Consider the following 13030-nt stretch of genomic DNA (forward strand, 5'->3'; position numbering starts at 1 on the left):
TTAAAATTTTCTGTCCACTGACCTCCTCAGCCTGATCCTTGGCTATGAATCCTCGCTTGTTCTTGTATTTGCAGTTGAGCCCAGTTTTATACTGAGGTCTCTTTTCCTCTATTGCAATAGTTACTCAACTACTGTTTTTGTCCCTTTAACTACCCTCCAGCCCTGGTTTTCTTTGATATTAGCTACACTCAGCTGTACGTGTGAAGGTCAAGAAGAGGCAAAGTTGGACTTGACCAGGGTCAAAAATTAACCTACATAAGTTTGAAAAAGGGAAAGGGGCAGGGAGTTGAAAAAGTATGAAAGTATTAAAAAGTGTGATTGTAATGAAAGACCATCAAGTTCAAGTTCTGAATACAGAGTAAACTAAGGACCCAGTAAATGAAGGACAGTGGAAATGCAGTGGGATCACTAGAATAAAGGTTTCTTCAAGGTCAAATTATTGTTTCAGTCAAACTAGAAGAGTGAGAGAGCAAGGACAGTGGGAGCCTTAACGGAATAAGAGAAGTGAGGCAGTTTTACTAACAAGGTCTGGAGTGACCACGGGCATCGGTAGCTTGAGTTAGGTGCCGAACAAGATCATGAACTTGGAAGCCAAGGTATTAAAATAGTTGCAGTGGGGATACTAAAATCACTGTGAATTATTAACAAGAGCAGACTTGGAGAAGGGACATTGGCAGGTGCTAAACGTCCAAGGAATTGAAAATGTGCCTCAGATATTGACGCGGCTGTAATATTTGCAACACACGCATAAATGGCTGGGACAAAGACGGGTAGTGAGTGAAATGATTTGTAACTTCAGAGTCTTTTTCAGGGGAGAGAGAATGTTCTGAAGTTGGCAATAGAAGGGAACAAATCACCTGGCCTTCTTGCAAGATCAAAGCTACAGGAGAAGTGAAGTCCTGAGGGGTGATCCAGGTCTTCGGTAAAAGTAGAAAGGAAAAGGGCATGGCATTTGCTGGTTATGACTGGTGCATTCCAGAGGACTCATGAGAAAGTTGTGGGGAATTGGGCAGTGGTAGGAGATGGATTTAATTTGTGGGTGCACACCTATATGTAGATTCAATGATTGAATGAATGAATCAACAAGGAAGTACCTCCCTCTTCCACCTCCTCTAAGAATAAGCTCTGGCTCTTCCACAGATGTGGCTTGCTAGTGTGAAAGGTAAGGGAGCTGGAAGCACATTTATTCTATCCTCTCTCCAGACCAGCATCTCCACTCAGGATTTAACTGTTTCCCCTGCGGCAAGGAAGAAGCTGTCTCCCAGATAATGACCGCGTGTTAACACTGAAGCAGAACCCCCATTTCACTGCTGAATGCAATCTTTCCTCCCAGCATCACTGTAATGATAGCCCCCTCCCTGGCCTTCTGCCTTTAAGCTTGGAGTTAGAATCTCAATTGCTATGGATAAAATTTAACACGGCACAAAATATCACAGAAGAGAAATGAGACCATAAAATGCACCTTTTGGTGGTGAATTATTGTAGTACTGGGCAGTATTTCCTTGGAGACAGGTCATTAACAGCCTGCTGCACCTGGGCTGTTGTTCTGCTGACTGTTGGCCTGTAGGCGGATGTGGGCAAGTTGTGCAAAGTTGAACTTTGAGATGTGCCCAGGGGGAGTTGTCTCGAGGCTACACATTTTGCAAATATCTACTGAGCACATATCAGGCTCTGCACTGAGCACTGGGGCAGATCCAAAGATAAATGAGATGCAGTTCCTTCTCTCACAGTCTAGCTGTGCAGACAGACTGCTCGAAGGGTTGTAATGGTAGCAGCAGTAATAATAATAAAAGTAAATAGCAATATCTATTATTCATTGAGCGCTTGCTAGATGCTAGGCGATGAGCTATGAGTTTCACATACCATGTGTCAACATATTATCCTAGCTTTGCACGATTGGCTTGTAATAGATTCCATGGCCCTCCAGGAACCCAGACGCTTACTTTTGGAAGGGGATGCAAAAGATCCCTTACATCTCTTTACTTAAGGTGGCAGTTAGGCTAGTAATGGGAGAGAATGTTTGGGGAAGAAACCGTGGGACTGGTAGGAGAGGTAGAAGGAAGGACTTGAGGACTCTGAAGAGAGTAAGTCCAGATAAAGGAAGACTTACATCCACAGGAAAAATGTGTAACATTGCAGAAAAGTGAAAATAAACCACCTGTGAATTTATGGAGCCCACTTAAGGGACTACAAGGATTCTCAGAGCTGCACACTAGAGGGAATGTGCTAGAAGAAGCAGCAGCTGAGAGTGGTTTAAAAGAGGGCGACCTGCTTACAGAAATTAATTTTTGAATTTGTACCTTGTAGGGAAACAACTTTACTTTTTTCTTCATAGGCTGGGATGTTATCACTGCTCTAAAATGTCTTTAAGGATATGCAGATTATCATAGATATCCTTTTAAGATTATTAACTTGGTTTGTATCCTCTGATGGTCATGTTAAAAATAACTAGTATATGTTAAGCGTTTACCATCCGTGAGGTACTTTTGAAAGCATGTCCTTACAAAGCCTCATTTAATTCTTAGAATTACCTCTGCCGTATATAATAGTATAATATATACTAGTGTATATATTTTTTAAAAGTTGAAGGAACAGAAGCTGGGAGAAAGAGGTTTGATAGTTTTCTTAAAGTCCCTCTTTCTTCCACCCTGAATTGGAAGGACCCTTATGAAGGGTATCACCATGGCCCTGCATCACTCTGACCCTCTGCTTCCATCCTTACATCTCCTTCTCTGAATCTGACATCCCTGCCTCCCTCTTATAACAACCTTTGTAATTACAATGTGCCAACCTGGTAATCCAGGATAAGCTCCATTTCTTAAAATCCTTAACTTAATCACATATGCACAGTCCATTTGCCAGGTAAGGGAACATACACACAGCTTCCAGGGATTAGGAAATGGGCATTTTTAGGGGACCATCATTCTGCCTATTACAGTGCCAAAACTCGTAAATGGAACTAGATAATTTTTTTTTTTTTTGGCTAGCCATATTACTGTGATTCACTCATTCATGCAGCAACTATGAATTTAGTGACTTGGTAACTGTTGTATGTCAGGCATTCTTGGTGTTTGAGTCCTCCTGAAGGAATGGCCAGTAGAAGTTCTGCCTATGTTAATAAATATCCTCCTCTTCCTTCCCTCCAATTAGATTTTCTCCCTAGAGATCTTGACTAGTTATTTGAAGAAAGACACTTATGAGTTTATAGAGCTGACATCTTGATGGTAACTCCAAGAGAGAAGATTCGTAAAGTCCTGTTCTTTGTTCTTTTTTTATTCCTGCCCTTCCAGAGGGTAACTCAGCACTATTTTTTACTGGAGGAGTTATGTAATTTCCTCCCTAGCAAAAGCATTTTTTTCTTTTTCTTTTTTTTTTTTTTTTTTTTTTTTACTTAACTAGAGTCAGTCTCCATCACTGTTGCCCAAAAGAGCATACCATATCCTCGGATTCTAACCAGTTTATCAATTGCAAGGGCCTGATATGTATATATATATTTTTGAACAGTTATCTCAGATTTCAACATCATATACAACACTTTTAATCTTTTTTATTCACTTAAAATGCATAAACAGCATGTGGCATTTTAATGTAAAATATACAAGTAAACTAAAATAATCTCATTTTTTTAACATCTTTATTGGAGTATAATTGCTTTACAGTGTTCTGTTAGTTTCTGCTGTATACAAAGTGAATTAGCTATATGCATACATATACCCCCATATACTCTCCTTCTAGCATCTCCCTCCCACTCTCCTTATTCCACCCCTCTAGGTGGTTGCAAAGCACTGAGCTAATCTCCCTGTGCTATGCAGCTGCTTCCCACTAGCTATCTGTTTTACATTTGGTAATATATATAAGTCCATGCCACTCTCTCACTTTGTCCCAGCTTACCCTTCCCTGCCCCATGTCCTCAAGTCCATTCTCTATGTCTGGGTCTTTATTCCTGTCCTGCCCTTAGGTTCTTCAGAATGATTTTTTTTTTTTTTAGATTCCAAATATATGTGTTAGCATACAGTATTTGTTTTACTCTTTCTGACTTAACTTCACTCTGTATGACAGACTCTAGGTCCATCTACCTCACTAAAAATAACTCAATTTTGTTTCCTTTTATGGCTGAGTATTATTCCATTGTATACATGTGCCACATCTTCTTTATCCATTCATCTGAGGATGGACACTTAGGTTACTTCCATGTCCTGGCTATTGTAAATAGCGCTGCGATGAACATTGGGGTACATGACTTTTTGAATTATGGTTTTCTCAGGGTATATGCCCAGTAGTGGGATTGCTGGGTCATATGGTAGTTCTATTTTTAGTTTTTTAAGGAACCTCCATACTGTTCTCCATAGTGACTGTATCAATTTACATTCCCACTAACAGTGCAAGAGGGTTCCCTTTTCTCCACACCCTCTCCAGCATTTATTGTTTTGTAGATTCTTTGATGATGGCCATTCTGACTGGTGTGAGGTGATACCTCATTGTAGTTCTGATTTGCGTTTCTCTAATGATTACTGATGTGAGCATCCTTTCATGTGTTTGTTGACAATGTGTATATCTTCTTTAGAGAAATGTCTATTTAGGTCTTCTGCCCATTTTTGGGTTGGGTTGTTTGTTTTTTTGATACTGAGCTGCATGAGCTGCTTGTATATTTTGGAGATTAATCCTTTGTCAGTTACTTCATTTGCAAATATTTTCTCCCATTCTGAGGCTTGTCTTTTCGTCTTATGGTTTCCCTTGCTGTGCAAAAGCTTTTTTTTTTTTTTTTTTGGTGGTACGCAGGCCTCTCACTGTTGTGGCCTGTCCCGTTGCAGAGCACAGGCTCCGGAGGTGCAGGCTTAGCGGCCGTGGCTCACGGACCCAGCCACTCCGCAGCATGTGGGATCTTCCTGGACCGGGGCATGAACCCGTGTCCCCTGCATCGGCAGGCGGACTCTCAACCACTGCGCCACCACAGAAGCCCTGTGCAAAAGCTTTTAAGTTTCATTAGGTCCCTTTTATTTATTTTTGTTTATATTTCCACTTCTCTAGGAGGTGGGTCAAAAAGGATCTTGCTGTGATTTATGTCATAGAGTGTTCTGCCTATGTTTTCCTTTAAGAGTTTTATAGTGTCTGGCCTTACATTTAGGTCGTTAATCCATTTTGAGTTTATTTTTGTGTATGGTGTTAGGGAGTGTTCTAATTTCATTCTTTTACATGTAGCTGTCCAGTTTTCCCAGCACCACTTATTGAAGAGGCTGTCTTTTCTGCATTGTATACTCTTGCCTCCATTATGAAAGATAAGGTGACCATATGTGCATGGGTATATCTCTGGGATTTCTATCCTGGTCCATTAATCTATATTTCTGTTTTTGTGCCATTATCATACTGTAGATTTGTAGTATAGCCTGATTCCTCTCGCTCCGTTTTTCTTTCTCAAGATTGCTTTGGCAATTTGGGGTCTTTTGTGTTTCCATACAAACTGAAATTTTTTGTTCTAGTTCTGTGAAAAACGCCATTGGTAGTTTGATAGGGATTGCATTGAATCTGTAGATTGCTTTGAGTAGTATGGTCATTTTCACAATGTTGATTCTTCCAATCCAAGAACATAGTATGTCTCTCCATCTGTTTGTATTGTCTTTAATTTCTTTCATCAGTGTCTTATAGTTTTCTGCATACAGGTATTTTCCTCCTTAGGCAGGTTTATTCCTAGGTATTTTATTCTTTTTGTTGCAATGGTAAATGGGATTGTTTCCTTAATTTCTCTTTCAGATTTTTCATCTTTAGTGTATAAGAATGCAAGAGGTTTCTGTGCATTAATTGTGTATCCTGCTACTCTACCAAATTCATTGCTTAGTTTGAGTAGTTTACTGGTAGCATCTTTAGGATTCTCTATGTATACTATCATGTCATCTGCAAACAGTGACAGTTTTACTTCTTCTTTTCCAATTTGGATTCCTTTTATTTCTTTTTCATCTCTTATTGCTGTGGCTAAAACTTCCAAAACTATGTTGAATAATAGTGGTGAGAGTGGGCAGCCTTGTCTTTTTCCTGATCTTGGAGGAAATGGTTTCAGTTTTTCACCATTGAGGAAGATGCTGGCTGTGGGTTTGTCATATATGACCTTTATTATGTTGAGGTAGGTTCCCTTTATGCCTACTTCCTGAAGGGTTTTTATTATAAATGGATATTGAATTTTGTCAAAAGTTTTTCTGCATCTACTGAGATGATCATATGGTTTTTATCCTTCAGTTTGTTAATATGGTATATCTCATTGATTGATTTGCGTATATTGAAGAATCCTTGCATTCCTGGGATAAACCCCACTTGAACATGTTGTATAATCCTCTTAATGTGCTGTTGGATTCTGTTTGCTAGTATTTTATTGAGAATTTTTGCATCTATGCTCATCAGTGATATTGGCCTGTAGTTTTCTTTTTGTGTGATATCTTTGTCTGGTTTTGGTATCAGGGTGATGATGGCCTTGTAGAATGAGTTTGGGAATGTTCTTCCTCTGCTATATTTTGGAAGAGTTTGAGAAGGATAGGTGTTAGCTCTTCTCCAAATGTTTGATACAATTTGCCCGTGAAGTGATCTGGTCCTGGGCTTTTGTTTGTTGGAAGATTTTTAATCACAGTCTCAATTTCAGTGCTTGTGATTGGTCTGTTTATATTTTCTATCTCTTCCCAGTTCAGTCTCAGAAGGTTGTGCTTTTCTAAGAATTTGTCCATTTCTTCCAGGTTGTCCATTTTATTGTCACATAGTTGCTTGTAGTAATCTCTCATGATCCTTTGTATTTCTGCAATGTCAGCTGTTACTTATCCTTTTCATTTCTAATTCTGTTGATTTGAGTCTTCTCCCTTTTTTTCTTGATGAGTCTGCCTAATGGTTTATCAATTTTGTTTATCTTCTCAAAGAACCATCTTTTAGTTTTATTGATCTTTGCTATTGTTTCCTTCATTTCTTTTTCATTTATTTCTGATCTGATCTTTATGATTTCTTTCCTTCTGCTAACTTTGGGGGGTTTTTTTTGTTCTTCTTTCTCTAATTGCTTTGGGTGCCAGGTTAGGTTGTTTATTTGAGATGTTTCTTGTTTCTTGAGATAGAATTGTATTGCTAAAAACTTCCCTCTTAGGGCTTCCCTGGTGGTGCAGTGGTTGAGAGTCTGCCTGCCGATGCAGTGGACACAGGTTCGTGCCCCAGTCCAGGAGGATCCCACATGCCACAGAGCGGCTCGGCCCATGAGCCATGGCAGCTGAGCCTGCATGTCTGGAGCCTGTGCTCTGCAATGGGAGAGGCCATAACAGTGAGAGGCCTGTGTACCACAAAAAAAAAAAAAAAAAAAAAGTTAACTCATATGATCCCCAAAACAACCTTCTAATATACATATTTTTAACTAATCATTCCAGATTAAGGAATACAATATTATTTCTCATTTTCCTCTTCCCAAACCCTTCTTTACACCATCTACAGTGGAAGTGTTAGCAGTGGGAGGTGGGGAGATGGACCTGTCTGACTGAGAATATAGGTGTATATTTTATATAACATTTGAGTCAGAACAAAAGATCTGTTGGTTCATTCATTCATCAGTTTATTACAATAATGTATATAATGAGCAAATGGATTCCAGGTCCCGTTTAAATGAATAAGCATAGTTTGAGTGTCCAGAAAGATCTAATCTAATGATAAAATGTATCAAATAAGGAGCTGGAAACCACTGTATGAAGTACTGCTTTGGAAATATAAGATAAGCAAGCCCATCTGTTCTGAGAATTGGAAGAAGGGTGAGAAGATATTTTTTTCAGCTTCATTCACTTTATTTTTCACATATAAAACTATGTGGTGGCCACAGCTGGAGCCTGGATCCTCTGCACGGAAACTCTGGTGTAGGTCTTTACCAGATGGTCAGTAAATTCCTGATAGGGGATCTGGTGAACACCATGTCTTCCCAGAGATCAGCAGTGAGATAGCTGTAGGTCTTGGAAATGGCATCAAAAGTGGCCTTGGCGAAGTTGCCCAGGATGGCGGTGCAGCCCCTGGCAGAGGTGCAGCCGTTATCAATACCAGCCGTCAGCAGCAGCTTCTTGGGCACAGTGGCTGAGACGATGCCAGGGCCCCTGGGGCCAGGATGAGGTGCACCAGCACAGAGCCACAGCAGCCAGTACCTTGCAAGGGAGGGCACGGGGATGATGGAGAGCTTGACCAGAATGATGGCTGCACGGAAGGCAGTGGTTACCTCTGTGGAGCGCCTGACCTGGTCAGCTAGCCAGCACAGGTCTGCTTTTGCACAGGCATAATGGGAAGATTTTTTTAAAAGTCACAGAGGAGGTAACATTTGAGCTGAACCTGAAAAATGGGCAAGAGTCACCAGAGCAGAAGAGGAGAAAGGGATCCCAACCTGAATGGCTGTTTGGGTGTCATCCAGCATCAAAGTAGTTCCAGGTACTTCCACAAGCTCCTGCCAATACCATGTTCTTACCCTGCTGGGAACCAGAGAAGTCAGGGAATTTGGATGAAAATTTCTAATGGAATTTTGTTATCCTATGCAGAGAAGACCTAAAACAAACCATTATTAATATTAATAAGCTTTCTTTTGTTATCAATTTTGCTATTTAAGATCAAAGCTTTGCCATTAAACATAATTAAGGCTTGAGAAACATTAAATAATATGCTTTGAACTTACATAATTCAAATGATGAACGTAATAAACCACACCATTAATAATATTGTCTTATCTTCATTCTACGTTTGTTTGCGGGAGACACATTAGTAATGTGCCAGTGCACTTTATCATGGTGTGACTCATCTTGTCTGGGGCCATACTTTTTTCATCTTCTTATTTCTACTCCATGTTCAGTTGTTGGAGCTTTTGCTATGATTGTGTCCTTTAATGTACTTCTGTACAATCTACTGCTTCTTCCTAACTCCCACCCCTCCTGCCCCACCTCCCTTCAACTGATAAACTTATATCATCTGAAAGCTCAGTTCAAAAGCAACCTCTCAGACCCTCCTCTCACCCCTAACCAGTCTCTTGCTCACTGTGGTCCTGCAGGACTTGTGCCTGAATGCCCTTGGAATGGAGAGATTCTCTAGCTCCCCCAGCGTCTGTGTGGATAGGCCCTTGACCCAGGAGAAACCTCGCTTGGACACACTTGTTGATGTATGATGCATGCACACACCCAAACTCAGCTAATCAGAGATATTCCCTTGGGTTCTCAAATTAGAGGTTGATAGTAGTATCAGTTTCACCTCCTATAATCTTTTTCTAAAGCAGTTGGAAAGGATTAACGTAACCCTTGAAGAGAAGCATAGCCTGGACAGTAAAAGAGATTCCTGCTCTTTTCCAAGACCCTGGATCTAGTTTTCTCTGAAGACATCCTCATCCCTGCCCTTTAATGTAAACCAATGAATTCCTATTTCTCTCTCACTTTCTCTCTCTCTCTCTTTCTCTGTCTCTCCTTTTTAGTTAAGTTTTTGTCTCTTCTAATTTAAAAATTATTGACAAGTATAACACTCCATATTAATCATTTATTTTTCTTGCCACTGGACAGTAGAGTGAATGAAGACAATGTCTTGCTTTATCTCTGTACCCCAACACTTGACAAGACACCTGACATCTTAGGCACTCTATAAATAATTGTCAAATAAGAGAATAGAGATCAAACCTATTTTGTAAGGAGATAGTTGCATAATGCAACATTGTGCCCATCGTAAAGAGTCCACATGACTAACATGTTTTAAATGTTACAAGAGATCGATTTTTTTAATTTAAATTTTATTTTATCAGTATATTAGAGTATAGTTGATTTACAGTGTTGTGTTAGTTTCAGGTTTACAGCAAAGTGATTCAGTTATACATATTTATTTTTTAAACACTTTTCCTAAAATTGATGAGACACCTGATAAATGTAATTTAAAAATAGTCAATAAAGGAGAGAAACACTTTCTCTTTAACTCAACCACTCTATCCAGGACCTTTTACACACACACACACACACACACACACACACACACACAATTTCCTCTATCTATAATATTTCTCCTGCCTTGATCACCCAGGCAAACTTACCTTCAAGTTGTGCTCAAATATAAAGAACTTCTGTCAAGTATTTTATGATACAACCCCCTTTAAATAACACTAGACTTTCTTTTACCTAATCCCCCAAAGCATTTTGACTTTATCTCATTCTGTAGAAATTATTTATTTTCATTTCTACTCCTTCCCTTCCTAGAGGTTAGCCTCTTAAAAGGATGCATATTTATCTTTGCATCTTCAGCCTCTAATATAATGACTGGCACCTAGTAAGTTATCAGTGAGCATCTGAGGAGAAATCACTTTAAAAGAGTTCTTGCACAAGAACTCATTTGAACAGCACAGAAAACTGGAGGGGTCCATATTATTCTATCAGTCTTATAGATGACAAATACACTTGTAATAATAGGCCTACTGTGCCTGTAACAAGAGGCCTATTTGTTTCTCTAGATCCCTAGTGCATCCTCATTACCTGGCATAGTATCTGGCATGTAAGGGGTGTCATGGAGGAAGTAATTTTCCTCTACCCTTCTAGGTTCTGACTGGTCTAAGAATTAAACTGACAAGAGGAAGATCAACAAGAGAAAATCAACTAAAAGTTTAGTAACATGTACATGGGAAAGACCCAGGAAAACTAAGTCCCAGTGTGGCTGAAGCTGTCAGCTTACACACCATCTTTAGCTAAAGACGAGGATGTTGGGAGTAGCCATTTTGGGACTTCAAAGGGGAGGAAGGCAATTCACGTGGAGATGGACAAACAGATGTTTGGTAAACAAATGTTTGCTGGCCAGGCAGAGACAATGGAACACAAACTGGACTCTGATCTCTAAGAGTTTCCCGCACCAGACCTACTCCATATTCTTTGCAGATAGCTCTGGTGATAGATCTATTCTGGAAATAGGCCCTTCATCAAAATTCATTTAGGCAATTAGGGGGAAGGTCAGAGGTTCTGCCTGAGCCTTTTGGGCCTTGTTTTTAACCAGAAATACTTCACCCCTAGAGAGACATTTTGGGGTGGCACAGTTTGCTCCCTACAGGGGTCTTTTTATAAATACAAAGTCAGGAGCCTTAGCTGCTTTCAGTGGCAGTGCCTTCATCTAAAGTTAGATGTACTCAGCCTCGGTGCTCGGTGCCACCACACTGTCCTTCTGTCTCTCTCACTGGCCACACTGGGAGCCGTTTATGGGGAGAGGTGGTGACTTCATCAATTCTGCATCCCCCATGGTTCTTGCACACACCTTTGAGGTGACTATTTACCATGAGTCCAGAATTTCGTTGGGTGCTTTCATAGTTTGAGTTGTCCTCATCATCATAATTCCGTGAAATGTATATTATATCCTCATTATACACAGAAGAAAATCAAGGCTTAGAAATCTAAGATAATTTAGTATGTGTAGATCCTCACTCTTTCTTATTTTTTAACTGAATGGAAATGAAGTGAACTTAATTGTATATTATTATATAAAACATCTCAAACTCACTTTGCACTGAAAAATGTTAGAACAAATAAATAAACAAAAAGGTTAAGCAAGGTCTGTGTTCAACTGAGCAAAGCCTTTGCAAAAACCTAGCAAAATGATGACTTCCTCAGGAGGCTTTGCCAGTTCCTATCAATACTGGACAGAGAGGAGTTTAAGTAGCTACTTAAATATCAATTACTTAGAAATAGAAAACAAACAAGGGGAACAAGGCAAACACCCTGTTTAACTTACCAGAACACGGAGAAGCCTTCACTACTCAAGGCAGAGACTGGAACAGTCACCCCAAGTCCCACTGGGCTCCAGGGCAAATTGGCACACAGCCAGGGGAACGCGGAGACGCTGGGCAGGAAATCAGTTCCTGCCACTTCAGTTGTTTCTTTGCTTCTTCCTAGAGATGAAGCTTCCCTCCAAAACACGGGGCCATGTGGCGGATTTCTTCAACCTCCTGTACTCAAGGACAGGAGACAGACATTTTAGAGAAGTGGACCCCTGATACAGACCATGCATCCTGCTATGTTCTCATAATTTAGAAGCAGTGCTAGTTTCATGGAGGTGAGGCACATGTATGGCCCCGTGCTCAGGGGGATCCATGATGGCTTTAATCTTTGGCTGTGACTGTACTGAAATTGTTAAAGATTTTATCTCTGAACTTGTGTGTTTTATTGGTGAGGTCTAGTGGGATGTAGGGGGGCAAAGATAATTTTCTGTCTTCCCCTCTAAGTTCCTGGCTGTGAACTCCTTTTAATGAAAGATAGATTAATAGGAGAAAAAGAAACAAACAAAAAAACCCCCCAGAAGTTTAATAACATGTATAATTCCTGTATACATGGGAGAGACCTAGCAAAACTGAGAAACTGTGCAGAATGGCCCAAGCCATCACCTTAAATACCATCTCCAGCTAAAGACAAGAAGATGCTGAGAGAGGGAAGCCTGCTATGGAAGGTTACCAGGCAAAGCACAGTAAACAAGGGTAGGGTTGTTATGAGGAGTTAAGTCAGTTGTCTTCTCCACTGTAAGAATTTCTAGAGATTTAGTCACCCTCCTCTTCCTGTTATAAAGAGGGAGAGCCCCTGACAAATGGAGATTTCCCTTATAAATGTAATTTTCCCTTACAAAAGGGTAACTTCTACTTGGTTTTCAGAGCTTCTCCTGTGTTTGCTCTTTCTTAAAAATAATCAGCTCAAGATGATCCTTACACCATAGAGCCATATTTGGGGGTGGCAAAATCTGCTCTCCTTCAGGGACAAGGGGCAAACTTCTTGCTACCCCTTTCTAGATAGTGCTCCCAGCGTCCTTCGAGCACAGAATCCTGGTCCCATGGTGTGGTGGAGTTAAGCAAGACTCAGGGCACGTACAAAGTAAGCATTTTACATCTATGATTAATTGGGGTGGTGAGAGCTCCAAGAAGCCACACTTTTCATTCAAACCCAAACTTGCAGAAAGAAACAGTGATGTTCTAAGAAAACTGAGTGACTAAGAGACTAAATTGTGTTCTTTCTTCTTCATGTGACTTCCCTGTGTCAGCCAACCACCTAAGCTG

General features: G+C 40.2%; 1 pseudogene; it reads right to left on the reverse strand.

Annotated features, from left to right (window-relative positions):
* Positions 1–7811: 7811 nt before the first annotated feature.
* Positions 7812–9147, reverse strand: LOC132500642 (small ribosomal subunit protein uS5-like; annotated as a pseudogene).
* Positions 9148–13030: the final 3883 nt, after the last annotated feature.

Source organism: Mesoplodon densirostris, chromosome 13 (assembly GCF_025265405.1).
Source record: "Mesoplodon densirostris isolate mMesDen1 chromosome 13, mMesDen1 primary haplotype, whole genome shotgun sequence".
In the NCBI taxonomy this organism is placed as follows: domain Eukaryota; kingdom Metazoa; phylum Chordata; class Mammalia; order Artiodactyla; family Ziphiidae; genus Mesoplodon; species Mesoplodon densirostris.